The 27,163-nt window shown below is 37.8% G+C and overlaps 1 long non-coding RNA gene across 2 annotated transcripts in view; it reads right to left on the minus strand.

Moving 5' to 3' along the window:
- LOC129486050 (uncharacterized) overlaps positions 1-27,163 on the minus strand; it is a 501,974-nt gene that overhangs the window by 380,751 nt on the left and 94,060 nt on the right. The window contains exon 3 of one of the 2 annotated variants that reach the window (XR_008658839.2): positions 725-833. The exons of the other annotated variant lie outside the window; for it this stretch is intronic. This is a non-coding gene — a long non-coding RNA (uncharacterized lncRNA). The remainder of the gene's footprint in view (positions 1-724; positions 834-27,163) is intronic. 2 annotated transcript variants of the gene reach the window in all.

The raw sequence follows: 27,163 nt of genomic DNA on the forward strand, positions 1-27,163 counted from the left end.
AACATGGCACATGGATACGTATGTAACTAACCTGCAGGTTGTGCACATACACCCTAAAACTTAAAGTATAATAAAAAAAAATGTCCCAACATAAAAAAAAAGAATAGTGTGAGAAGAAAGAACAGCTTTTGCAAAGACCCTAAGGCAGGGAAAAGCTTGAGTTGTTCATGAACCAGATAGAAAAGATAGTGGCTGGAGTGAGCAAGGAGTGAATGGTGGAGGGTGAGGTGAGATCTGTCAACAGAAGCCAGATCATAAAAATATTTGTGCTTAACAGACAACACTGAAATGGCGTGGATTTTATTTTATGTGACATAAGTAGCCACTGCAGGGCTTCAGGCATGAGAGTTTCTGAACAAAGGTCACGTTTCATTTTTTTGATCTCAATGTCTCTAATTAATCCTATGTTTGATAGGAATTAATTTAATTATAAAAATATAAAGAACGTAATTGCTTGAAATAATTCCTCAAAATTTAAATTTTTTGATACTTTTCTGTAAAATAGTGGTTCTCAGCTGGGGGCAATTTTACCTCCCCAGTGACATTTGGCAGTATCCGGAGACATTTTTGGTTAACCCAATTGCATGGTTCTACTGGCATCTAGTGGGTATAGACCAGGGATGCTTTCAAACAATGCACAGCTACTACCACAAAAATATCTTATTTACCCCAACTTTTAATAGCACCAAGGTTGAGAAATCCTGCTTATTATAAAGGAACTTACACAATAGAATTTGAAGGATGGTGACAACATTTTTGTTTCATATATAAGAAATGATTTGTATTTCACTTGATGCTGGTCTTGTTATTTAATGAATGTTCTGATACCTCCCCTGTAAACAAATACATAAATATATAAATAGAAATAGAACAGAAACCAAACAATTCATTCTTGATACTACTGACTAAAATGTCCTCCTAAAATTCATATGTTGAATCCTAACCCCCAATGTGACTATATCTGGAGATAGGGTCTTTAGGAGGTAACTAAAGTTAAAAGAGGTCATAAGGGTGGGACTCTGATCTGATAGGACTATGGCCATAGAAGAAGAGGAAGAGAGACAGAGAATGAAATCACTCTCTCTCCCCATCAAATGAGAATGCAGTGAGAAGGTGGCCATCTGCAAGCCAGGAGGAGAGCCCTCACCAGAAACCGAATGCCTCTGGGCTTTGATCTCAGACTTTCCAGCCTCCAGAGCTGTGAGAAAATAAGTTCTAGTGGAAAAACCACCAGGACTATGGTATTTTGTTAGGGCAGTCCAAGAAGAATAACACACTTGAATATGAGCTTTCCAGACAGTGATCAACGCAGAGGGAAAAGGGAGAACTTCAGGAATTAACGCTAACCCCTGTGATTTATTTCAAAGTCATAGTGACTCTCAACTCAACGGTTATCAAAACTATTAAATTCAATTGGATGGACAATCAAGAAATGTATTTCCGAACTTTGCCCTGGGATAGAAAATCTACAGTGTTCCAACAACCTTATTACCAACAGCACCCTCCTGAAATCAGTTATCCAGTAGACGACTAGGGAAATACTCAAACATATGGTTGTATTAAATAAAGTAGCAGTTATGCTATGTATATTTCCATTTTAGAACAACCACATTTATAGTGTGAGATTTATTCTCTAAATGAAATTTATCATCATTTCATCCTGAGACATTTTTCCTGAAGATGTAAAAGTATTTTATGTTTCAGCAATTGCAATTTTATTCTTCATAATTAATAACACAATTGCTGTGTATTTCTTATTTTATATGCATTACAAGAGTTTTGACAGTTGGAAGAATTTGCAAAATGTGTTATGTTGTGTTGCTTAATACCTTATTAGGGAAACTGACTTGTCTCCAAGGCAGTTCTGTTTGCTATATTACAATGAGACAGTAAGTTACTTTGACAGGGAAACAGGAAAAGGAAAGCTACACTTATAAATATAAATAAGAGCCCAGATAAAAGAGAATTTTAAATTATTCCATAAGTTACATGATGATTGAGAATCCTGATCATCATAAACATAAAACTCAAACACAAGGCGATTTTCTTTTTCCTCTGATATCCTTATGAACGTAATCAAGAATTTGATACAGTCTTTGCTAGCCAGTATTATAAACACTGATAATGTTTATGAATACATATGGCTCATTTCCATTTTTAGCATTTACATATCCCTAAAAATAAATGCCCTGCAATTCTGCTCAACTTACATATTTTTAACAGTCTACCAGAACCTGTTCTCTTCTGCAAGAATAACAAAACAAGCTTATTTCATGATTATGTGTAATTATTCTTGTGTAAAATATTTATAAAATTGATGTACTATGTGACTATCTTCTTCAACATGCAATCTAAGAACATAAGGAGGGTGAGGGCAGCAAGATGTTGCTCAAGATGGAGATTTGTTATTAAATTGAAAGATTAGAAAAGCAAATAATTTTCATGCCAAGAGAAACAAAACCTTCTACTTTCCTGATAAATTGTTACAGTTTTAAAGTTAATCAATTTTCTTTTGTGAGTGTCCCATGCAATATTTATTTAACCATCTTTACCTTGAAAAAGTGTCTTTCCTTTCTGCTTTTCCTCTTCTCTCAGAAAGAAAAGAAAGAAAAAAAGAGAAAGAAAGAGAGTGAGTAGGGGAGAAGGAGGATGAGGAGGTGAAGAAAAAAAGAAAAGAAAAGTAGGAGAAAGTAGAGGAAAGAAAAGAAAGGGAAAAACTTGGAACACAGGAAGAGCTTGGGCAGTTTAGAACTCATTAAAACACACAACACCCCCCCCCCCACCCCACACACACACACACACACACACACAGAACTAGGTTTGAGGTTTTTTCAAGAGCAAGGGAAAAAAATAGGGAATCATAAAGTCAAATTGCAGTAATGACCATTATACCATATTGTTTGTCAATTTTCACAGCCCCTTAAAACAAAGATTATATTAGTCATAATCAGACTTGTGCCCTTCTGGGCCAATCTGCTTGGGGAACTGAGCTTCAGGTAGTTTGGAAAGTGTAGTAAGATCTGGGAGCATACCCATAGCTGCTTTTGAAAGTCTTACGCTGCTGCACAATATGTCATTTTTTAAAGATAAAGAAATAATACCTTCCAGCAATCATCTTTCATCAGTCATTTGGGGCTCAGTAGAAATTAGGTTCCAGTTGCCAGGGCCTGGTGTGAATATTCCTTTGTAAACATACCTGGGCTTCATGCTGCTTAGCTATGTGGCTACTTGCATGATTTATAGCCTCAACACTTGGCCCAGGATCCTAGAAAATCTATGCCGAACTCTACATCTCATCCTTTCACTTGGCTGAACATTTACTTTAAAGAGATAATCTCAACGATTTTATGTTTCCACTTTCTTTAAATTGCTTTTTTGTTTAAAGAAATATTTAGTGAAAAAGAAATGACTTTATTCTCTTCTCTGTATTTTGAACCTTACTCTTTTTTCCTTAATCCGCAAATCAGGCAAAAAGAAAAAAAAATCATTTCTTTGTGTCACATATTGCTTCTTTTAATCACACCTTAATTTTTTATCTTCATAGTATGGCGTCCCTTAGCAAACAATGTATGTCTTTGTATTGAAAATTATATTTCTCGTAACATCCCATGTAATCAAATAATTTGTTCTTTTTATAAGTAAAAGTACTAGAGGCCATTGCCAAACCATTAAGAATTGAAAGAGGAAGTTAGCCAGGTGCAGTGGCTCACACCTGCAATTTCAGCACTTTGGGAGCTGAAGTGGGCAAATCGCTTGAGAATAGGAGTTCAAGACCAGCCCAGGCAACATGGCGAAGCCTCTTCTCTACAAAAATACAAAAAAAAAAAAAAAAAAAAAAAAAATTAGCCAGGTGTGGTGGCATGTGCCTGTAGTTCCAGCTACCTGGGAGGCTGAGGCCAGCGGATAAATTGAGCCCTGGAGGTCAAGTCTGAAGTGAGCTAAGAGGACAGCAATGCACTCCAGCCTGGGCGACAGAGTGAGACTTTGTCTCATAATAAAATAAAATAAAAATAAAGGAGGAAGTTGCAATTTTGTAGGACAAATACATCTAGAGATCTAAAGTACAACACGAGGAATACAGTTAATAATATACTGTATATTGAAAATTTTCTAAGAAAGTAGGTTTTAGGTGCACTTACTATATGCAAAAAAGATAACTCTGTGAGAAGACAATTACATGAATTGGCTTGACTACAGTAATCATTTCACTATGTATCTGCAAATAAAAATATCATGTTGCATCCCTTACATATAACAATAAAAAAGAACTACAGAAGGAGCTCCAAAAATGTATCCATAAAGTAAAATGTGTTTAAAATTTAGGTACTGCTAAAATGTACATATATATTATATACATCAAATACACATAACATGTAATTATGCATATTATTATTACATATAATAAACATATATAATTATATATTAAATACATATAATATGTATTACATATTAATTTTATTATTGATTACCTTGATTATTTTACAATTCCAAGTGTGGTGAGGAATACTGGCAAAATAATGACATATCACTGACAGCTTTCACCTACCATCCAATTTGTAGTCAATGCCATTGCACGGCCTCTGCCCCTCTCACCTTAAAGGAAATGTTCTGGTGCTTATTATTGCTTTAATTGCATCTTACGAAACCACCTGATAAAATGTTGAATAAGTCAAATGAATGTACCTCTACTGGCAGAACTCCTGGTATTCCCAAGATGATAGTAAAAAAGATATAGTAATCAATAAGAACTCTACATCTTCTCAACTAAACTATATCATTTGAACATCCATTTACTCCATCAACAAATGTAATGCGTAATTGAGTTATCAAAAGATATTTACACATTATAGACTCTTGTTCTTTTACACTTTTAATGAGACAGGTAAAATAAATTAGTATTATGCACCTATCAATATATAAACACCCATGACTAAGTATGAATATTGACAGAAGAAAATGAAGTCCATTATTCCTTTAATCTTGATTTTTTCTTAAGATATAAAAAGTGCTAAACCACCTTAAAGATAAATATAATATGCAACAAGATACAAACTGTGACACTTTATCTGGTTATCTGCCACCATGACACCTTTTATGAAGATAGAAGCAAAAATAGCAGCATTGGCAAAATCAAGTTTCCTAAAACACCACCCCTGAAAAAAAAAACAAACAAAAACAAAAAAGCTTTCTCATTTTTCTTTTTCCAGGGAATGAAAATATCACCATTGTGGCATGTTTCTGCAGGACTGCAAGTAAGTGGCAAATCCAGTTCTAACAACACAACTCTGTTTCAGAACAACTGCTCATTTCGCATCCTTCTGAACAAAGAATGGCACGATATGATTTCTTTCCACTTCACCTGCTTGTCCCTTTGAAGAGTTGCTCTTGACGTTCCGTGACAAATCACCTTCCTTAAGGCTTTTAAGTCAAATATCACCGATTGCAGACAAGATTTAAGTCCTGTGCAAGAGTGTCACTCTACCAAGCCAAAAATGTGCTTTCCAGGAATCCTCACAGCCTTCCTGAAACCTGAGCCCTGTGCAGCTGGCTTCCTGGAAGGAGGCCCGTAAAATAGACAGAAAATAACTTTGTTTCCCCATCTCACAAAACAACTCACTACAGTCTGTAAACTAGATTCATAGGAATTTTCTCATGTGGGGAAAATACATATTAAAATATGGATTTACTATATGCTAATCGTTTTCCTTTGTAGAAAATGAATTAAGATTAGTTAAAATTATAGAATCCTAACACTATTTTTGGATAATCAATGTGAAATAAAAAAATCAAGGCAAATATATACTTTGAGAAAATAGAGATATATCAGACATCTTTTTTGCATACACATGGTGGTGGAAATGAAAGAAGTGCTAGAATCTAAACTTTTTTCTCTACTTGCAAATATGGAAGTAGAGAAAAACTAGCAAGTATACAAGCAGTCAGTGATATAAATATAGCCCTTCTAAGGTTTTTGTTGTCATTTTTAACAACTTCCCTCATATTCTTCACAGTATGTGGGGCAACTGACCTGGTGCCTAAACAATTTCCATAAAAATATCCAATAATCAGTCTAGCAATTTCTTGGCAACATACCACAGATGGCTTACACAATTTTGTGGGTTTAGAAAAATGAGCCAACTGAATATTTTAGGTACAAATAGACATTCACAAAGAAAGCCAACAAGGTCTTTAGAAACAACAAATAGAAGTTTCTGCCTAGAGTTCATTGACCCTGCCCTCTAAGTAGGCAAGCCTAAGAAAACATCTGTATGAATGAGAGTTCCTGGTTTCTGCACGCTTCTCACACATACTGCCTGGCTCAATCATCTGTTATAACTTTCCCAAACCAATCTCTCTCTTTTTTTTATGTGGAAAAGAGGCAATCCCTAAGGAAATATACAAAAATGAGGTGTTTTATGGGTGCAGTCAGCATGTAACGGATGGCTTACGGCAACCATCTGAAATGAAGCAATTTTGCATTTTCTAAGTCCATTTACTATACCCCTGCTATACTCTGGAGACATAGCCAAGATCCTAAATGTTTAACTGTGTCCAGAAGACACTATGAACTTTTTATAAAGTAATAAGTTTCCCTGGGCGTATCTCTTGCTTCCAGGTAACCATAACTATGATGGTCATTAATATAGTTTGATGGAAATGCCCTGAATGTCTTGGTTGCAATTAAAATAAATAAGAGGGTGCCAGGGGTTACGTATAACCCTCCTTACCCTCTAGGGTAAACCAATATCAAGCTTTGCCCGAAGTACTTTTCATTATATATACCTCAGTCTTTGGAAGGATAATTATGTAGAATAAAGATGGTTTTTAAAAAAGCAACTAGTATTGGCAAAATATCAAGATTTTACATATATTTAATAGTAGACAGACTTAGCTACATTAAAATAATAAAATGTTATTTTAATAATATCCTGGATGGTTGTCTTACCTCTGAGAACTTCACTATATTATTATTAAATTAATCTTCCTAATGCTTAGGATATACCACCTCCTCCTTGAAATCCTTTTAACGCATCCTTACTAGACACTAAATAGATTCCAATATCCTTTCCTAGAATTGGAGATTTGACAAGTCTACCCTACCGAACTATCTAACTTTAACTCCCACTGCTACAATGGATAAATCCTCTCAGTCAAATTCTTCTACATATTGCTGCAAGAACAAGACGTCAACATTCCCTTAGGAACTTTGCTCACACCATTCTTTCTGCCTGTTCACTCCTCTCTTCTGCATTGAGAAGGGTCACCATTTCTTCAAGCCTCCCACAGATGGTGTCAGAATTTGGTGATGCTAATGATATCAGCTTTTTAATACACACAGCTATTCTTCTTACTATCTACCAGTTGTTGTGCTTAGAATGCCTTGACTATATCAGAATTTTCAATCTCATTATGAAGACATCAAATTCACAAAAATCATTTCATTCACTCAGTCCACATATATTTACCAAGTGCCTATAATGTGGAAACGGTGTTGACATGGGCCTTATCCTTCTAAAGGGATTTCTGGCGGATGGATGGGGGCAAAAACTAAACTATGAGGCATGTATTATAATGATTCGGTTTCAAAAATGGACAAACCGAAGCTCAGGAAAGAGAAGTAACTTATCTAACTCTACACATTAAGCACAGTTGAACGTCACTTTCCAATTTATTCATGGGCTCTTACTCCTTTGTCTAACTCGATTATCTAAATTTTTATGGTATGTATGCATGCAACTTTCATTCAGCACTGACTATATTTTGATTTGCATTGAAATTTAAATTATATGTGAATACTTCCTTCCCAAATAAAGTATTAAAACAGATATATAGACCAATGGAACATAATAGAGGCCCCAGAAATAACACCACACATATACAATCATCTGATCTTTGACAAACCTGACAAAAACAAGAAATGGGGAATGGATTACCTATTTAATAAATTGTGTTGGGAAAACTGGGAGAAATATGCAGAAAACTGAAACTGGACCCCTTCCTTACACCTTACACAAAAGTTAACTCAAGATGGAGTAAAGACTTAAATGTAAGACCTAAAACCATAAAAACCCCAGGAGAAAACCTAGGCAATACCATTCAGGACATAGGCATGAGCAAAGAATTCATGACTAAAACACCAAAAGCAATGGCAACAAAGGCCAAAATTAACAAACGGGATCTAATTAAAGTAAAGAGCTTCTGCACAGCAAAAGGAACTACCTTCAGAGTGAACAGGCCACCTACAGAATGGCATAAAATTATTGCAATCTATCCATCTGACAAAGGGCTAATATCCAGAATCTACAAGGAACTTAAACAAATTTGCAAGAAAAAAACAACCCCATCAAAAAATGGACAAAGGATATGAACAGACACTTCTCAAAAGAAGACATTTATGCAGCCAACAAACATATGAAGAAAAGCTCATCATCACTGGTCATTAGAGAAATGCAAATCAAAACCACAATGAGATACCATCTCACACCAGTTAGAATGACAATCATTAAAAAGTCAGGAAACAACAGATGCTGGAGAGGATGTGGAGAAATAGGAACACTTTTACACTGTTGATGGGAGTGTAAATTAGTTCAACCATTGTGGAAGACAGTGTGGTGACTCCTCAAGGATCTAGAACCAGAAATACCATCTGACCCAGCAATCCCACTACTGGGTACATACCCAAAGGATTATAAATCATTCTACTACAAAGACACATGCACATGTATGTTGATTGCAGCACTGTTCACAATAGCAAAGACTTGGAACCAATCCAAATGTCCATCAGTGATGGACTGGATAAAGAAAATGTGGCACATATACACCATGAAATACCATGCAGCCATACAAAAGGATGAGATCATGTCCTTTGCAGGGACATGGATGAAGCTGGAAACCATCATTCTCAGTAAACTAACACAAGAACAGAAAACCAAACACCACATGTTCTCACAAATAAGTGGGAGCTGAACAATGAGAACACATGGACACAGGTAGGGGAACATCACACACTGGGGCCTGTTGCGGGGTGGGGGCTAAGGGAGGGATAGCATTAGGAGAAATACCTAATGTAGATGATGGTTTGATGGGTGCAGCAAACCACCATGGCACTTGTATACCTATGTAACAAACTGGCACGTTCTGCACATGTATCCCAGAACGTAAAGCATAATAATAAAAAAAAAAATTCTTGCCTGAATCAATTATCATCACAACAATGGACAAATGGTAATTTCCTAACTTTGTTTTATTTACTGCTCTATCTAGAACGGGGAACAAAGGAGGCAGCCATCAAACATTTGCTGAAAAACTGGATGAACACTTTCCTTATCTGCCATAGTGTTTAAATAGCAAACTAGCCCATTCTTATATCACAAAGGGGAGTAATATACCATGGAATTTAGTCATCCATGTGTGATAACCTAGAGATAATCTTCTACCAGGGAGCCACCAGTGATATGGAAATTGCTTTTTGTTTTAGAATATACATGTTATGTGGATTATCATCATCATCCTTGAAAAAAAGTATTTATTTCTCAGCATTCACCAAAGCAGTAGCAAAAGGTTTTGATGAGCTTGTAAAAGACAACCAAATTCAATGTAATTGTCAGATCTGTGAGAGTATTAACTTGTTGCTTAAAGTTTTTGCTTATTTAAAAAAATAGGTAATTTTTTTAACTATTCAAACAATGGTTTACACCAAATAGTTCCCAAATGAAAAGTTATGAGGATTACATTTCTGAGTTAAAATGAGCTAGCACACTTATTTCTAGCTAGTGCCTGATCAAATTCACAAAGAACAGACACAATATGCCTAGATTCTGATTTCTTGTTGCTTATACTGACAACCATCTCCATTCTGCCACCTAGACTCACTTTATAGATAAAAGAAAAACATTTTCCTTTTTCATTTTCTTTCTCCTAGTTGCCCTTTTTCTCTCATTTTCTATTTTTGAATTCTTTTAGGGAGTGGAGTTTTGTATATTCAATCTACAATGCTCTATATTTTCATCAATTTTGGTTCAACGATATACAAATCTGAAAACTAATAACTGCAGCCTGTCAGAAGGTATTTCTATAATAAGGCAGAAATGTCTAGGGTTCATTTTTATGGGATGTATCATGATGAATTTTTTAGCATATATGTTTTCATTGTTAGCATCAAAGTCTATGATTTTCATAAGCATTTTTGGACATGGCATATCCACAGGTGAAATTGTGATAACATTCTTTATTATGTTCTTAGCAATTGCAGAACTCAATTATTTCAAATCTGTTCAATTAATGTTCAATTGCTTTTTCACGCTGGTCAGCCAGTCTTTTAAGCTCTTTGCAGAAATAATAGGAGCTTAAACCACATAATGTTTGGTGTTTGAGGAGGGGGGATTCTTTGAAAGGCTCAATTCTCTAAGCAAAGTATTTCTGAAAACTGTTTTCATTTTCTTGATGATAATCCATCAATTTGTACAGTCTTTAAAATAATATAAAGCCGTTAAGCCATGGGGTTTCAAGCCTTACTTACCACTGGAAGTGAGCTTAAGTCCTGTTTGGAAGACTGTAAAAATATTTTTACAAAGAAAAATTAATAACCTCAAGCATTTGGATAAGGGCAAAATAATCCACATGCTCTAATGTTTTGCTTTACTTGGAAAGCCTTCAAAATGCCAAAAAAGGAAACAATAAGTATCCCAAAGATACCTTGAAAGAAAAATTCTAGAAATAAAATCTTTTCCCTTAACTTACATATTCATTTACAGTAAAAATAATTTCCAAAGAATTGGACTCAGCATGGACTGTCTGAGCACGGGATTCCAGAGAAAACTTCTTGATTTGGTAATTATAGGAACAGAAGCTACAAAATATACACTATGATAATCTTATTAACATCAAGATATTTCAACTAAAGTTTGAGGGAAGTAATAATCACAAAGCTTCTAGAATAGAGGCAGAAGTCAGCAAACTACAGTCCTGGATCAAATCCAGCTGGGGGCCTATTACGGAATGATGTATACATTTTCAAAGGGTTGAAAAAGGAAAGAAGGAAGCAAGGAAGGAAGGAAGGAAGGGAGGGAGAAAGGAGGGGGAAAGAAAGGAGGGAGGGAGGAAGAGAAGAAGGAAAGGAGAGAAAGGAGGGGAAACGTGCAAGAGATCCTGTATGCAGCCAGCAAAACCTAAAATATCTTATTTGTATTTTATAGAAAAAAATTTCTTGTCTACATTTTGAAGCATAGTCTGAAATTCAAACTTAGAATTTCTTTTTCCTTTATCAGGAAAAAAGCAAACTAATACATAGAGAACTAGAACCAAAGTACTACAACTACCACAAAAAGTATCCAGGAATATGCATGAAATACAGTGATGTGTGGGAGCTGGCTTATATTAGCTTGTAAGAACCCATGATTAAATTTTCAGAAATTTTGTGAGTTAGCTGGTAAACCATTGATGGTTTGAAGTCAGTCATTTGCAGGAGTTTTGACACTATGGAAATTAGCAAGCACTACAAATAGGGCTTTAGGGATTTTATTTGTTTGACAGCACACCAGTAACCTCATGTATTCTTTACCTGAATTTTATAATCTTACTTTATAGTAAGATTTCTGTAAAAAATCTTAGCACTGAAGTTATCCTGCTCAACCCTCTATATATTCCCAATGAAGTGGCTGTTTGCCCTTTTGTGTATATTTCTTTTTACTGTGAACTTGATTTTTGCAAGGTATCCCATTCAATGTGGGATTTGTATAACAACCACCATGGACTTTTATTTGTATAGTATAGTTGACTGCAAGCCGTCCTGCTACCAAATAAAAATCCTAGAAAAAATATAACAAACAGTCATTTAAAATCATACCCATATGTATTTATTTTGTGTATGCCTTTGGGTCTCCTAAGGAAAAAAAAACTAAAAGAAAACTGGAAACCAGAGGCCCTGGTTTAGGAACTGATTCCATAGAAGCTGTTTGGAGTATTACTGTTCTCATAACCAAAGGGCTTAGGATTTAAAGGTGCTGAGATTACAGAAGAGAATACAGAAACTAAAAGTATAAAACTCCTAGAAGAAAATACAGAAAATATCTTCATAACCTTGAGGTGTGCAAAGATTTCTTATAAAGAACACAGAACACACCATAAAAATAATTGATAAATTGGACTTTACCAAAATAAAACCAAACCAACACATAAGTTTTTAGATGAAGGCAGGACACTTGAGTGATTATTAAGTCAGTAAAAGGCTATTAAATGAGTAAACATCTAACAACTGGTACAAGGAGATGAGAAGAAAACTTAAGGTTGGACTATGATTGAAAAACAAAAGTCGTTTCTATGAATTTATAGACCTGAGATTCAGGTTTAAACTACTTGCTCGATGTGGACACTTCTGAATTTTAAAAAATAACATTAAAAAGGCAGTGATAATCATTATAGGATTTGACAGAAGCAAGTGCAAACCTCCTTTGAATATGAATTGTCACAGATAAAGGACTTCTAAAGAAAAGCCCACAAAACACAAAGCTGCAGAATACTTGAGGAAACAACAGACCGTGAAGAAAGCCAGGAGACCCAGCACACAGAACTTCAAACAATAAAGCTATCGGATGAAGCATGCTTGAAATGATTATATTAATATCAATGGAATCTGAGGACTTCCAATAAAAATGGCATATCACAAAAATTATTAAAAGATTGAAAATTGAGAAATAACCAAGTAAAATATCTAGAAAGACAAAATCACTGAAGAGAGATTTAGTAAACTGTATATATGAAGAAATTAGCCAGGAGTGAGCACGCATAAATAGATCAGACACTTGGAAGAGAAGCCAAAAGACATTGAGGATATAATGAGAAGGACAAAGGTATCTTTGATAGAAAACACCAAAGAAGAGAACCCAAAAATGGGGGGAGGTGATGTATTGAAGATTACCGCAACAGTCCTCAAACTCAGGAAATGCAGAGAAAGAACTGGAAGACAAGTAAAATAAAACCCATACCTGGACATAGTGAATATAATGAGAAAGAATGGGTTTTAAAAGTAGCCAAGAAAATGAAACAGGTTACCTTAAAAAAAAACCAATTATATCTTTAATATTTTTAAGTAGCAAAAATGGAGTCTACAATACCCTGGAATAAAATTAAGGCATTAAAAATAATTATAGAATCACTACCTAATTAAGCAATTATTCCAGTGTGAGAAATAATATAAAAGAAATTTTAGTTAAGAATAAAAGAGACAGAGAGAGGACATTTGTTATAAGAACTACCAACAGATACACTTCATGGAAGAAATTAATCTCAGAAGGAAGGAATGAGTAGCAGGAAGGAGTAGTGAGAAATGAAAGCAGTGTATGAATTGCTAAGTCTAAAGAAGCATTGAATATAGGTTTTAGTGTTCCAGGGCTGCCATAACAAAATAGCACAGATTGGGTGGCTTAACCAACAGACATTTATTTCTCACAGTTCTGGAGTCTGAAAGTCCAAGATCAAGGTGTCAGTAGGGCTGGTTTCTGATGAGGCCTCTCTCCTTGGCTTGCAGATGGAGGTCTTCTCCCTGTGACCTGACAGGGCCTTTTCCCTGTTCATGCACATCCCTGGTGTCTCTTCCTGTTTATTTATTTATTGAGATGGAGTATCTCTCTTGTCGCCCAGGCTGGAATGCAGTGGTACGATCTCTGCTCACTGCAACCTCTGCCTCCTGAGTTCAAGTGATTCTCCTGCCTCAGCCTCCTGAGTAGCTGGGATTACAGGCGTGCACCACCATACCTGACTAATTTTTGTATTTTTAGTAGAGACGGGGTTTCACCACGTTGGTCAGGCTGGACTCGAACTCCTGACCTCGTGATCCGCCCACCTCGGCCTCCCAAAGTGCTGGGATTACAGGAGTGAGCCACCGCGCCTGGCCCTCTTCCTCTTATACAGATACCAGTCCCATTACATTACAGCCCCACCCCTATTACCTCATTTAACCTTAATTACCGTAATTATATAGCTCCAAATAGAATCGTATTGGGGGTTAGGGCTTCCACATATAAATTTGTAGCAGGCATAATTTAGTACATAACACTATGTAAGATAATACTAGGAGTAGTTTTCAATGAGAAGAAAAAAATAAGGTAAAATTAGAATACTATAAAACAATTAACAGGTAAAGGTATTCATCTTTATATTCTTCAGAAGAAGGAAGAGAAGTAAATTAACTTTAGATTTATGGCAAATATACATGTCAAATTTTTTAAATATATTGAATATGCAACCAACAGGCGAGAGGAAGGAAAAGTAAAAAAGAAAACTTGCCCAATCTAAGAAAATAAAGATAAATAGATTATAGCTAAAAGAATACATTTACATTTACCCTATACATTCTAGATGAAATATAAAAATATCTTTACTAATTATTTTTCAAGAAAGTAAGGAATATTCAGGGAAAAAGCTGAAAAAAAGTAGCTCAGACAGATAAGCAGAACACTAATGCTCATTTTTGCCCTGAAGGCCTTTGCTGAAAGAAGGAAAATTAAGCTTTGTCTTTTATGGCTTCCAGAGCCTCAGAGAACAGAAGAATATAAGCTATCTGATTGGTACAAACGTAATTCCGGTTTCTGCCATTACTAGTAATGTAACCGCAATTACTTTTGCACCTCCCTAATAGTATGCGTGTGAAGAATGAAATATGAAATCATAATTTTGCAGCTCTAATATAAATTGATTCAGATAAGTTTCATCAAGCTCACCAAGTGAAACATTGCCAGGGAACAGAATTTTTCCATTTTGTCAAAGTATCATCCTACAGATAATTTGTTAATTAAAAAATAAAGTAAAACAAAATGGGCTTTAACAAATATGAAATATAGTGGTCACTACTTTAACCAAATGACCAAAGCAAGCATCACTAACAGTGAGACAATCTGTGTCTTCTGATGAAGGCAACATGAGGTACATAGTATCACCTGTGAAGTATTCTCACCAAAAATTGTGGCCATGATCTAACTAAGCCTTCAGATTTATCTTCCAGTTTACTATTAAGACAGGTTGAAGAAAAACAAGTTTACACCATGGAAATACAGTGAGACAATACAGAATGGAGACTTTGCATGACAGCTGCCCAGCTTTCTTCACAAGTCAGTATCATTTAAAAGAAGAAGAAAAGTATAGGAACCATTCCAGATTAAATGAAACTAAAGAGAAAATTTAAATATGGACTGTATTTCAATCATATTAGAGAATCTCTTCTAGTTTTCTTAGATGTATGAGAATGTGTATATTTTGGATTATGTATATTACAATATTTAGGGGCAAAATGGTTTGATGTCTGCAACATACTTGCAAATGGTTCAGCACAGATAAATAAAAGAGCAGATAAAGTAAATGTGGCAAAATGTTAACGATTGTTAGGATTACAGGTGTTAGTGCCACACTCATCTGGTTTTAAGTTCTAGTTTCACCGCTCTCTAGTCATATGATCGTCAAAACTTTTTTAAACTTCTGGGAGGATTTCATTTCTTCATATGTAAAATGAGGTATAGGATGATATCTGGTTCACAGAATTGTTGTAAGAATGAAATGAGAAAGTTCTTATTAAAGCACTTGAGATGCTACTAGCACGATAACTTTAGCTAGAATTATCATTACTATCATCACTAATAATAAACTAACTTTTGTTATTCTACACACTATCCTAAGTTCCACATTAGGGGTTAATTAATAAGTTATTTGGTCATATGTCAGCAATAGAATCAAAAGCAGAAAGAAAAATAAACTTTATTATAAAAATAAAAATTAAAATAAGTTTTTCTATAAAAATAAACTTTCATAGAAAAGCAGAAGAAAAATAAACTTGCATACTTCAAATTCTATTACCCAACATGACAATGGAGTCTGGTCTTCTAATTTTAGTTTTGGATTATCACAACTACTCTCTTAGATTATAACTTTTCAAAATTTTGTTAGAATATCATACACTGATGATTCAGAAGGCACTCAAAATCTTGCCATACATAGTGTCATGGAAAGGAATATCATTATACCGCATCATATAAATCATATAGATGGCACGCAGTTCTAGCAAACACATGTAGGTGGAATGAGAGGGAAAGGGAAAGAAAAAAGAAGGAAGCCATAGAAATCATGAAGATAAAATCGTTTGTTCTGTCTGAAAACTGAGCAAAACTGAAGAAAACAATTTCAGACGATACTCAGACACACTACAAAGAAGCACAATAAAATTATACAAGCGAAACAAAGGTCAAGGGAGTGGAAAAATGTATAAGCAAGCACGCGGTTTATAGTCACCAGCTCAGAAAAGGAGAGGAAACTACTTGACCCGGGCTGTGATGTTCACATGATTAATAATAATTTTTAAAGTTATTTTATCTTGTATAGAAATGAGGAGATACCAAAAAGCATTGTTAAAGACATTAATTACAGGCAATTTTATCAAGGAGAAACAAATAGCTAACTTACATACACTCTAATTTATTGCCACATATTTTGAATGTTTAAGTTACCAGTACTTAGCCAAGACCCGTGATAAAGTTGGATCTCCCAAAACCATGGAAATCAAGGAATATCTACTGAACTTCTATTATCTGCCAGCAACTGGGCACAAAGGATGTAACAGTGAACAAATTCAGGGAAAGTCCAGGCCCTTGAAGAGTTCAAAGGTTAGTAGGGGAAGAGGGAAAATAAATTTTAAAATATTTTAAAATATATCATCTCTTTCTCAGTATCTTGTACTATAAGGAAAAATAAAGCAAAATAGTTAGGCTAGACAGTGACAAGGGATGCCCTGTTTAAGAGAGGGTGGTCAGGGAAGGCCACTCAGATTAGGAAACTTTTGAGTTGAGCTGTGTGTATTACATTATATAAAAGTAAAAACATAAATGTATATACATGTATCTGTATCCATGCAAAAAAACAGTATTCAGTCATACTAAAGAATGAAGCAGTGATCCATGGTACAACAAGGATGGACATTGAAAACATGCTAAGCGGGAAAAGCTAGACAAAAGGTTACATATTATATAATTCCATTTATATTAAATATCCAAAATAGATAAATTTATACAGACAGAACACACAATGATGGTTGCCAGGCGTTAAGCAAAAGGATACATGAGGAGAAACTAAAAAAAAAAAATTAAATGGGGCTGGGCACAGTGGCTCACGCCTGTAATCTCAGCACTTTGGGAGGCCGAGGTGGGCAGATCACTTGAGGCTGGAAGTTCGAGACCAGCCTGATTAACATGGAGAAACCCCGTCGATACTAAAAACACAAAAAAATTAGCTGGGTGTGGTGGTGCATGCTTGTAATCCCAGCTACTTGGGAGGCTGAGGCAGGAGAATCGCTTGAACCTGAGAGGCAGAGGTTGCAGTGAACCGAGATTGTGCCATTGCACTCCAGCCTGGGCAACAAGAGGGAAACTCTGTCTCAAAAAACAAAACAAACAAACAAAAAATTAAATGGACGAATGAAAGAATTGCTAAGTTTGGTAACATAAGAAATATTGAAGCAAGAAAGATTAATAGGCTAATACCAGGCCTTTCATTCTGTATTCTAATTCCTCATGAGAAAATACAGCTTTCCATGAAATACAGCACTTGGAAATAAGTCACCATCTGGTCTTTGTCACATCTATTATATATACCCCTTTCTATATATTTTTGTTACCCTCACAACATCATAACTGAAATAAATAAACTTTGTTTTTCTTGTCTCCTGTGTCCATGTGTTAAAATCCCTCCTGAATACTATGATTTTGGTATTATTAGGTACCTATCTATATTTATCCTCCATGTGAAAAACAATTGGGGGTTACATTTGAATGGGATTTAAGAATAACATTTTGAGGTTTCCACAATCAATACCAGCATTTCACAGATGAAGAAACAGACTCAGGTTGTTAGGTCACTGGATCAAGTTCTCAGAGCGAGTAAGTGGCAGAGGAGGAACTCAAATAAATGTTTGCTGGCTCCTGGAGCAATCATCTTATGTCTAGTGAGGAAATTCTACCCAGTTCAGTATGGCCTACTTCCTGGCTTTTCCGGAAAGTGCTGCCTTACTTCCTGCCTCAGTGCTTTTCCCCGTGAGATGCCCCTTGCCTGGAGTACCTCTGGACCACCAGTGAAATCACCCATGGTCCGGATGCAGCCTCTCAGCCTTTCCCGAGCACTGCCTGCATGGGTCTCTCTCTGTGCAATCTGCCCTGAGGCTCCCCCATTGGGAATGGGCTTTGACTATTCCCCCACATCCTTCTCTGGTTTGGTTTGAAGTGTTGATCTTTAGGTGTGGCTGTGATGGAAAACATGACGAGGGACTCACACAGGGTCTCAAACTCAGGAAACATAAACTAGACCACGTTGGGGGGCTTTAGAGAGGTCTAGTTCTTTACATAAACTAGACCACGTTGGGGGGCTTTAGAGAAAAGAAACAGAAACAAGCTCAGCTATTAGGGCTAGCATTTCCTTTCTAGACCTATGGTTCAGAAGCTCAGGCAGGGCCAAGGTATTGGACAGGAGCCAGGAAGAGCCATGGCGCTCCCTCTCTTGCCCTCCAGGGCTGGCAGGGGCAAATCAGAAGCCTCCGGGAAGGTTTTTCACCACACCAATCATGGGGACCACTCAAAAAACCTCTTTCTTCGATGGCTTTTACTTTTTTGAAATCATATTTGTCAGCAGCTGCTACATTTAGCCCTTCAGTGCCTTTGTTCCAGTGTCCCTGGATGGAGATGAGAAAACATTATGTGTCATTTGGGCTTCAGCGGGGCTCAGTAAGAGTCCAGGAACCCTGTACCCTCGGGAAAGCTGCAGGTCCCACCTGTGGTGCAGGAGCTGAGGGTATCTCTGAAGGAAACCTGTCAGGGCCCCAATGAACTCATGAAGATCACAGGGTAGGAGCTTCAACTAGGGAAAATGGAGACCTTCCATTTCTTCCAACAGGTATTTAGTTCTTTCCCCTCTTTATTCCATTTATTTCCCACTCAGTGTACTCATGTTTTTCCTCACACTGACTCAATTTTCCCGAGGGCATTGTGTAGCTGCACTGTGTCCGTTCTCACCATGAAGGACTGGTGATCTCTGTTTTTGCAAAGAGGTCAAAGAGGTCGTCCAGCCGGGAACTGGACAGACTCCATGGGGAGGGCCTTTCCTTCCAGAAGGAATCCTTCCAGTGGAGTGACATCACTGTCAAGGTCATAGTTTGATTCTAGATCAGCACCCCAGCTGTCAGCGTCCTTAAACGACTGCTCTGATCCTCAGCTTTACCCCATCCCAGGCTCTATCACACCAATACCTACAAAAATATGCCCTCCATGCAGAAAAGCTCACACAGCTTGTCACTGTGAATTTATAGAACACCAAAACCAGCACCTTCAGGCAAATGTCCCCATCACTGAAACACCTCACAGATGAGCTGTCTTGTGAGAAAGAGGTGATGAGACCTGACCCAAGCCTGGAGTCAGTTTTCATGTTCCTCCCTTTAAATTCACTTCCTATCCTGTGGCTGAAAGATACTTGAATTCGTGAAGAAATATCTGGCCCAAGCCTGTAAATATGTCCTTCCCCTTCCAGTTTTGCTATAATCCTTCCTTTGAAACACTCATCCCTCTGGTATCCTTCCCACTGGAGAAAAGAACAGAAAAAAGAAACTGTTTTAATTATTTCATGTCCCACTCTCAACCCACCTAGGTCCATCATGTGCAAGGTCACCACACACACAGGAGCAGTTACGTTCCACTCACACAGAGCTGTTTGCATCCTGTCTGGGCTTCAGACTAGGGAGGAGGGTTATATAAATGATGAGGAAGGGAGGAGGGCTTGAGATAGGGAGAAGGGTTATATAAATAATGAACATTTTCATTTGAGGTACAGAAGGGAACATACACACACACTCACATGCACACACACACACATGCACATGCACACACACGCACATGCACACACACGCACATGCACACACACGCACATGCACCTAAACAGACCTGGAAGTACTGTGTTACCTTCAATTCTCAAGCATGCATAAGAAGAGAAGGGGAAGGGGTAAGCTACTATCCATTTCATTAGGACTAAATGAAGAGGTGAGGGCAATGTCCATCTCCCCAGCCTTCATCAGGAAGAGAAAAGTCTGGGTGAAGGTAATAGCTCTGACCACCAAGTGACTGAGGGACATAGATTTCTCCCCACCCTTCTAAACTCAGGGCCTAGCTACCACAGACTTCAAATCTCAAATTAGTGATATGTGAAGTTTCTTGTCTTTTATCCTGCATGGGGGATTTCTGCTCTATTAGGCCCATGTAGCTTCATGGACCCTACAGCTGTATGGAATTCAGCAGGATGAGGGAGGAAGCAGAAAGACTGCTTCAGCCAGGACCAGAGCTTGGGACTTCCATGATTTTTCTTAGTTTCATGGGTCCTTGGAGATTTTATGGTAATTTTTAAATTATTTTTTTCAATGATAAAATCAAGAAAAAGTATATTTTAAATACAGAATACATGAATCAATAAAAATGAAATAAGGTTGATGGTAGTGTATATTGAGTACCATTGCCAACTTCCCTCCACGAACAAGAACTCTAAAAGGCCAAAACAGGCACATACTAATTGCTGCACTGATGCTACCCCATTATACAAGCACAGGCTACTGAGATACCCTGAATCTTGACCCCAAACGCTGCAGGAGAGGATATCACATCCCCATGTATCTACACACGTATATTTATTTAAAGAAAAAAATATTTGGAGTAGGAAAAAGTGAGATCATCCTCTTCAAAGAATACGTGACATGGATAAAGGTGGACCTTAGGGCTCCCTCAGGAGATGAACTCTACAATACGGAGCAGAGAGCAGAGAGCAGTGGCTACGGCAGCCTGTGGGACCTGATCCCATAGCACCTGCTGATAGGTCCTGATGAGAGACATGGGCTCACTGGGAGGGATGGAGGAGGACACGTTGGACACAGTTGCTGGGAGCCTCACACTGGCCTTGTGGGTTTCAGGGATACTTGCAGACTTTTCCCTTTTCTCCTTGGAACAATACACTTTAACAAGAGGCTCATCCTCACTTGGCATTCACCTTTTATAGGAGCCTGTCCCTGCTGGGCAAGAACTGGGACATTAGGGTCTCCGCTGATCCCCTGCCTGGGCAGGGTGGGTCAACATCTCTTTGGCAAGAAAAGTCACCAACTCTACTTCTTCTTGGTGGTCTCCTGAGTGGTGCCTCGGGGTCCTTTCTTTTTTTTTCTAAAATTGGGTCAAAGGCTGTTCCCTGGTTCTGATCCATGGGGACTGGGCCTTCAGGGCCCTTTGCTCATTCCTTCCCAGGTCACTCGCTCCAGCGTCAAAGTAGACATAGTGACCCTGAGAAGCGGCTGTATCTCCTCTTCACACACTCTGGGCACATGCACTGGCCCTTCGAAGACAAACTTTCTGAGTCAGGAGCCCATCGGAGCTCTTCCTCCAACTGGAGCTTTGGCCCTCTACCAAGATGGTCTTTCAGACTTGAGTTTTTTAAATCTTGTTCTGCCAAAAGGTGCGGTGGTGTATGTCATTCCTCAGTGCCTGGTGCCCCTAGAACGCTCAATTCTCCACTTACAGTTGGGAACTTCCATGAACCCTGGCTCTCACGGGGGTCTTGATATGGCTTGGGAGCAGTGGACTCTCCATGAACTGTTACACTGCTCTGATTTGTCCTGTCCTCGAAGGCGTGGGAGCTGGGGTGTCCTGCCCAATGCCAAGTAATGATAAGTTGTTCACAGAATGCAGCTCATAGACCTGCTCGGTTGTTCTGGACGGAATCCTTTCTCTTCTCCAACCACATCTGGGTGTGCAGCCTCCTTATTGCTCAATTCCAGGTGCTCCTGATCAACAAGGTGAAGGATAAACACATGTCTAACCACCACATGACAGGTTGCAGCTTAACCCCAGAGAGAGGCAAGCAATTGATGAAAAGAAACCCACTCTACATGGAGAACACAGTGTGAGAAAGAGGAGGGACAAACCCCTGCCCGATCCCTGCCTCCAGGAGAAGATTGTGATGGGCAGACATGAGTCTTCCCAGCCTGCGAATATGGGGGCAGAAGAGGCCACCCACAGGAACTCTGGAGATGAGCTCCCCGGGACAGTTCCATAGAAAAGGAAGGGGCCAGGCTGAGTCAGCAGGAAGGTGGTCGGTTCCGTGGGGGCAGTGGAGGGTCTGCTGGTGGAGGGTGATTCTATGGATCTGAGGTTGATGAGTGATTCTTGGCAAGGGCATGGGGTCAGGTGAGGACATCTTTCCTTTGTCTGCGCTGGACCCTGAAGGACTCAGAGACTGAGACCCAGTTCTCATGCTCTTCTCCTTAGACAAACCTCAGCCCATCATTATTCTTGAATAATGCAGCTTTCTACCTGAAACTCATGCAACTCTGTGTTTCCTGTTACTGTTTTCAGGAAAGTCAAAATCATTTATTTAATTGTCCCTTTTTGGAAGGGACAAGTGCTTTTTGTGCATGATCTTCTATTGAGATTCTGGTCAGTGTTCCTCTGCTGAGGACAGGTGCGGAATGTCTAGCCCACAGGCGTTGTGTGTGCCCCATCAGGTAGGACTCTGTTCCCTGAAGACAGAGCTCAGATTTTAGCATCTCATCAGAGGCTTCTAGAAACTTGACTTTGCTCTTTAGATCAGCCCTAAAACAGGGGCTGGGCCCAGAGACACCTGACATATGACAGAAGATGATGAATAATTACTGTGTGACTGTGTGCCCCCAGACAAATCCTACACTCTCTTAATCTGTTCCAAGAACACAGAGTCACAGTGTTTGAAATTTTACCCTGGAGCCCTCTACCATCCCCAGATTAGTCTATGAGCTTGGACTGAAGCCTTCTGCTGCTCATCCTGTTTTCTTAAAGGAAAATGTTCTAATTTTTCCTGAGAGAGCTCATTTCAAAGGTCTGTTTGTGAAGAGAAGTGATTCAGGAAAGTGGGAGGAAGAACAGAGAACACAAGAGTCCCTCTGTGCGCTGGAGTGGTAGGATCTGGCATCTCTTAACTGATTTCTGTCTCTTTCCCAAATGGATTCATCTGGAGGAAGGACAGAAAAAGAAGGAAGAGCTACGCAGCACACAGTAAGAATAAAACAAATAAAATGGCCTATGGAGGGTGAGCTCAAGCTACAGGAGGTCGAGATCCATCCCTGTCTTCCACGGCACACTCCAGCCTCAAGCAGCACTGGGCCCTGGACACTGAGCCTGGAGGGTCTGGTCCAGAGATCCAAGTAGCATCACTAATCCAGGGGACAGTCATGAAGAATCCTCAGGATAGTGGAGGAGCAGGGAGAGGAAAGTGAACCTATTGCCCCTCCCTTACCATCCAGGCTCAAAGCACGGCCTGGGCTACCAAATCCCTTCACCCTACCCTGGCCTTGCTCTTTTCCAACCCTGAATTTACAACGTATCTGTAATTTCCTAACCATTCCACATATCCGGACATGAACCGGGTCCAGCTTTATTTGAAATCTCCACTTCTACAGCCCTGAATGTTTGAAGTTTTCCGTTTTTTTTTTGTTTGTTTGTTTGTTTCTGTTTTTTTTTTTTCTGTTTTCCAGGGATCTACACTTTCAGAATCTCCACTGTCTCAACTCCTGGTTGCCCATATTATCTAGCCTTGTCTTGTATCAAGTTAAACATAGAGTTCAGCTCCCCTCTTTGAGTTTGCTTAAATGAATCTACTTTCACACACACACACACACACACACGAGTGAGTCATGGGGTCTCTATTAAGGATACTCTAAGGATGACAACGTGGGAGAGAGATGCTAGCATGCCCCATGGTAAATAATTCAATAATGATAAAAATTTAATAACCTAAAATTAGTAATTTTGTCTACAAAACTCTCCCTATCCCCCAAATTTCTCCCTCTCATCCCAGGCTGTGCCTTGTTGGTCTATTTATTCAGGTCTCCCCGACCAATATAATTTCAGCCACAATTGGAGAGAGAGTAATTCAGCGTTCCCAAGTCCTGCCCCCACCTGCCAAACCAAACCCATCTGGCCGTGGGGCTCAGGTGAGGCCTTCTCTTTAAGAGCAGTGGGAGTTCTACAGTGCAACATATTTGCTTTTTAGTGTTAATACCTGAGATTACTTAGTCTGTGAAGGATTTACTGATTTTGACTTTCTACTTCCTGTTTCCACCCGAATTCCTATTTGCTTTTCAATAATATTTGTAAATAATGAGATTTTTATATACACATATTAAAGCAATATACCAGATTTATCTTTCCATTTCAGCAAGGGTATACCAGAGCTGTTATCCTGACTGCTTTATTATTTAGATCGTGAACTGTGGAAATCAAGTACCATATCATTTTGTTACTTTGATATCCTTAATCTCTAACTCTAATGAGGAAGCCTTGGCTCAAGACACCCAGATCAATCCATATAGAAAAAAATATTTATGCAGCCATATGAAGAAGATACTTGAAAAATAAGGGTTAGGAGGGAAAACTAGCCCTTGCTAAAGAAAATGTAATAGCATAAATCCACATAAAGTATACGTATAAAGTATAAAGCTATACAAGCATTTTGACAACAGTACAAGGGTAGACAGAAAGATAAATGAAATAGAGTCCAGAGATTAATTAAAAGTTTTGTCATGAGGTGTTTCAAATAGTTAGTGCAGATTTTTTCAGTTAATGATTTCTGTTGAGGCCAATTGGTAGCTGAGAAGAAATGATTTCTAGAATGATGGAAAATGGAGGCTGAGATCTTTGCTCAGAAACCCCCCAGGTGCTGAGCTCACTTTTCTCCCCTAGGTGACAATACGGCCCTGTGGATATACAGCTTACACAGCGTAACAGGATGTTTCTGTATATTTTCACAAACAAAAATGCCTAGAAGTGTGTATGTGTGTGTGTTTCTTCTTCTGGAGAGATCATAAAAGCAGAAAGTAAAAAAGGGCTGTGGATTGGTAATAACTAAATATTCCTGATCTAGCTGATCCTACTGTTTTGAAAAATAAATCATTCCCAGATGCTTGACATCATTCAAGATGTAAAGACTAAGGGAAGCCACTGTGAGAAGCACTATGTTTCTTTCTGTCTTGGTGGCCAGTTCTTTTTGGAAAATATTGTGTGGGGATTTTGTGTATGTTCTGTCTCTAGTCATTAATCTGTGCTCATTCCTAAAAGCTGCAGGATCTATCTATAGATAAGTACTTTAGTTCTCAACTTCATTCCTTCCATAAAATAAATATGAGTAAAATCAAAGCTTTAAATGTAAAGAAAGAAAATCTTTAAAATGTCAGAGACCTTTTTCTTAATATTGTCAGTACTGGGAAGCTTTCATAAATATGGCTCATAAACCACTGAAAATACTGATTGAAAAACTCAAGTACATGAGTGTGAACAGATTTGTGAAACTATTGATTACCCTGGGGATGAAAATATTCTCCCGAGAGCTATGGTGATAGTTTCCATTTAAATTGAGAATGGCTAGTTGCCATTCTCAATTTAAAAACACTTCATTTGTATCTTTACTGGTAAATTAACTGAGTTAACACATGCATATTCAGTGACTGGAACAATCCCATCATTTAAATATTACTGTATAAATTACAGGTGGTTATTTGTAGATATGCAGAAATCAAATTATTGTTTGGTACAAGCTTTAAAGAAACATTTCACCTTATTTAGTAGCCAGCTTTTTATCAAAAACTGAGTGATCAATTCCCTGTTCCCTATTCCCTGTTTCCTATATAGTCCCTCTGCTGGAAAAGGAATCATAAATGAACTAATAGTAGTTCAGTAAGTAAGGTAAAGGAATGGGATGTGGATTTATGTTTTTTTAATCTTCTTATATAAATTAAAATTTCTAACTTTATAAGTATATATTGCCTTTACTTTTTAATTGAAAGTATGATAAAAGTGGCTTTTGGGCAAGGATATTATATAATCCTATAATACCTCCCATTTTTTTTAAGTTTTTTTTTTTTTTTTTGAGACAGGGTCTAGCTGTGTCATGTAGACTAGAGTACAGTGGCACAATCACAGCTCACTGCAGCCTCAGTCTCCTGAACTGAATAAATCCTCCCACTTCAGCCTCCTAAGTAGCTGGAACTAGAGGTGTGCACCACCATATCCAGCTAATTTTTAAAATTTTTGTAGAGATGGAGTCGGACTATGTTGCCCAGGCTGGTCTTAAACTCCTGGGTTCATGTGATCCTCCCAATTAGGCCTCCAAAGGTGATGGGATCATAGGCGTGAGCCACTGTGTGCAACCTAAGTTTTTTTTTCCTTTAATTGTTAATTTTAGTTGTGATAAAAACACATAACATAAAATTTATTATCGTAATCATTTAAAAATACATATTTAATTTGTGCTATGTCTATATTGTTGCATAACAGATCTCTAGAACTTTTTCATTTTGTAAACCTGAAACTCTATACCTACTAAGCAACTCCCAGTTTCCTATTCTCCCTGGCAATCACCAGTCTACTTTCTGTTTCTATGAGCTGGACTATTCCAGACACCTCATAGAAGTGGACTCATACAGTATTTGTCTTTTAGTGACTGCCTTATCTTGTTTAGTATAGTGCCCTCAACATTCATTTATGTTGTAGCATGACAAGATTTCCTTCCTTTTTAAGTCTGAGTAATATTCCATTGTATGTGTATATTACATTTATTTAAACATTCATCTCCTGGGGAACACTTGGGTTGCTTCCACTTCTTGGCTAATTTGAATAATGCTGCAATGGACATGGTGTGCAAGTAACTCTCTGAGAGCCTGTTTTCAGTTATTTTGTATACATACCCAGAGGTGGGATTATTAGATCAGATTCTATTTAAATATTTTAAGGAACCTCAGTACTGTTTTCATAGCAGCTATACAATTTTACATTCCCATCAACAGTGGACAGGGGTTTTAATTTCTCCTCATCCTTGCTAACATTTGCTATTTTCTTTTTTTAAATAGTAGCTATCCTAAGGAATGTAAAGTGACATCTCATTGTAATTTTGATTTGCATTTCTATAATGATTAGTGTCCAGTCAATTAAAAATTGTCCATTCCAGCTGGGCACTGTGGCTCCCATCCATAATCCCAGCACTTTAAGAGGCTTAGGTAAGTGGATCACTTGAACTCAAGAGTTCAAGGCCAGCCTGGGCAACACAGGCAGTTCCTGTCCTTTAAAAAAAAAAAAAAAAAAAA

Source organism: Symphalangus syndactylus, chromosome 7, assembly GCF_028878055.3.
Source record: "Symphalangus syndactylus isolate Jambi chromosome 7, NHGRI_mSymSyn1-v2.1_pri, whole genome shotgun sequence".
Classification (NCBI taxonomy): Eukaryota; Metazoa; Chordata; class Mammalia; order Primates; family Hylobatidae; genus Symphalangus; species Symphalangus syndactylus.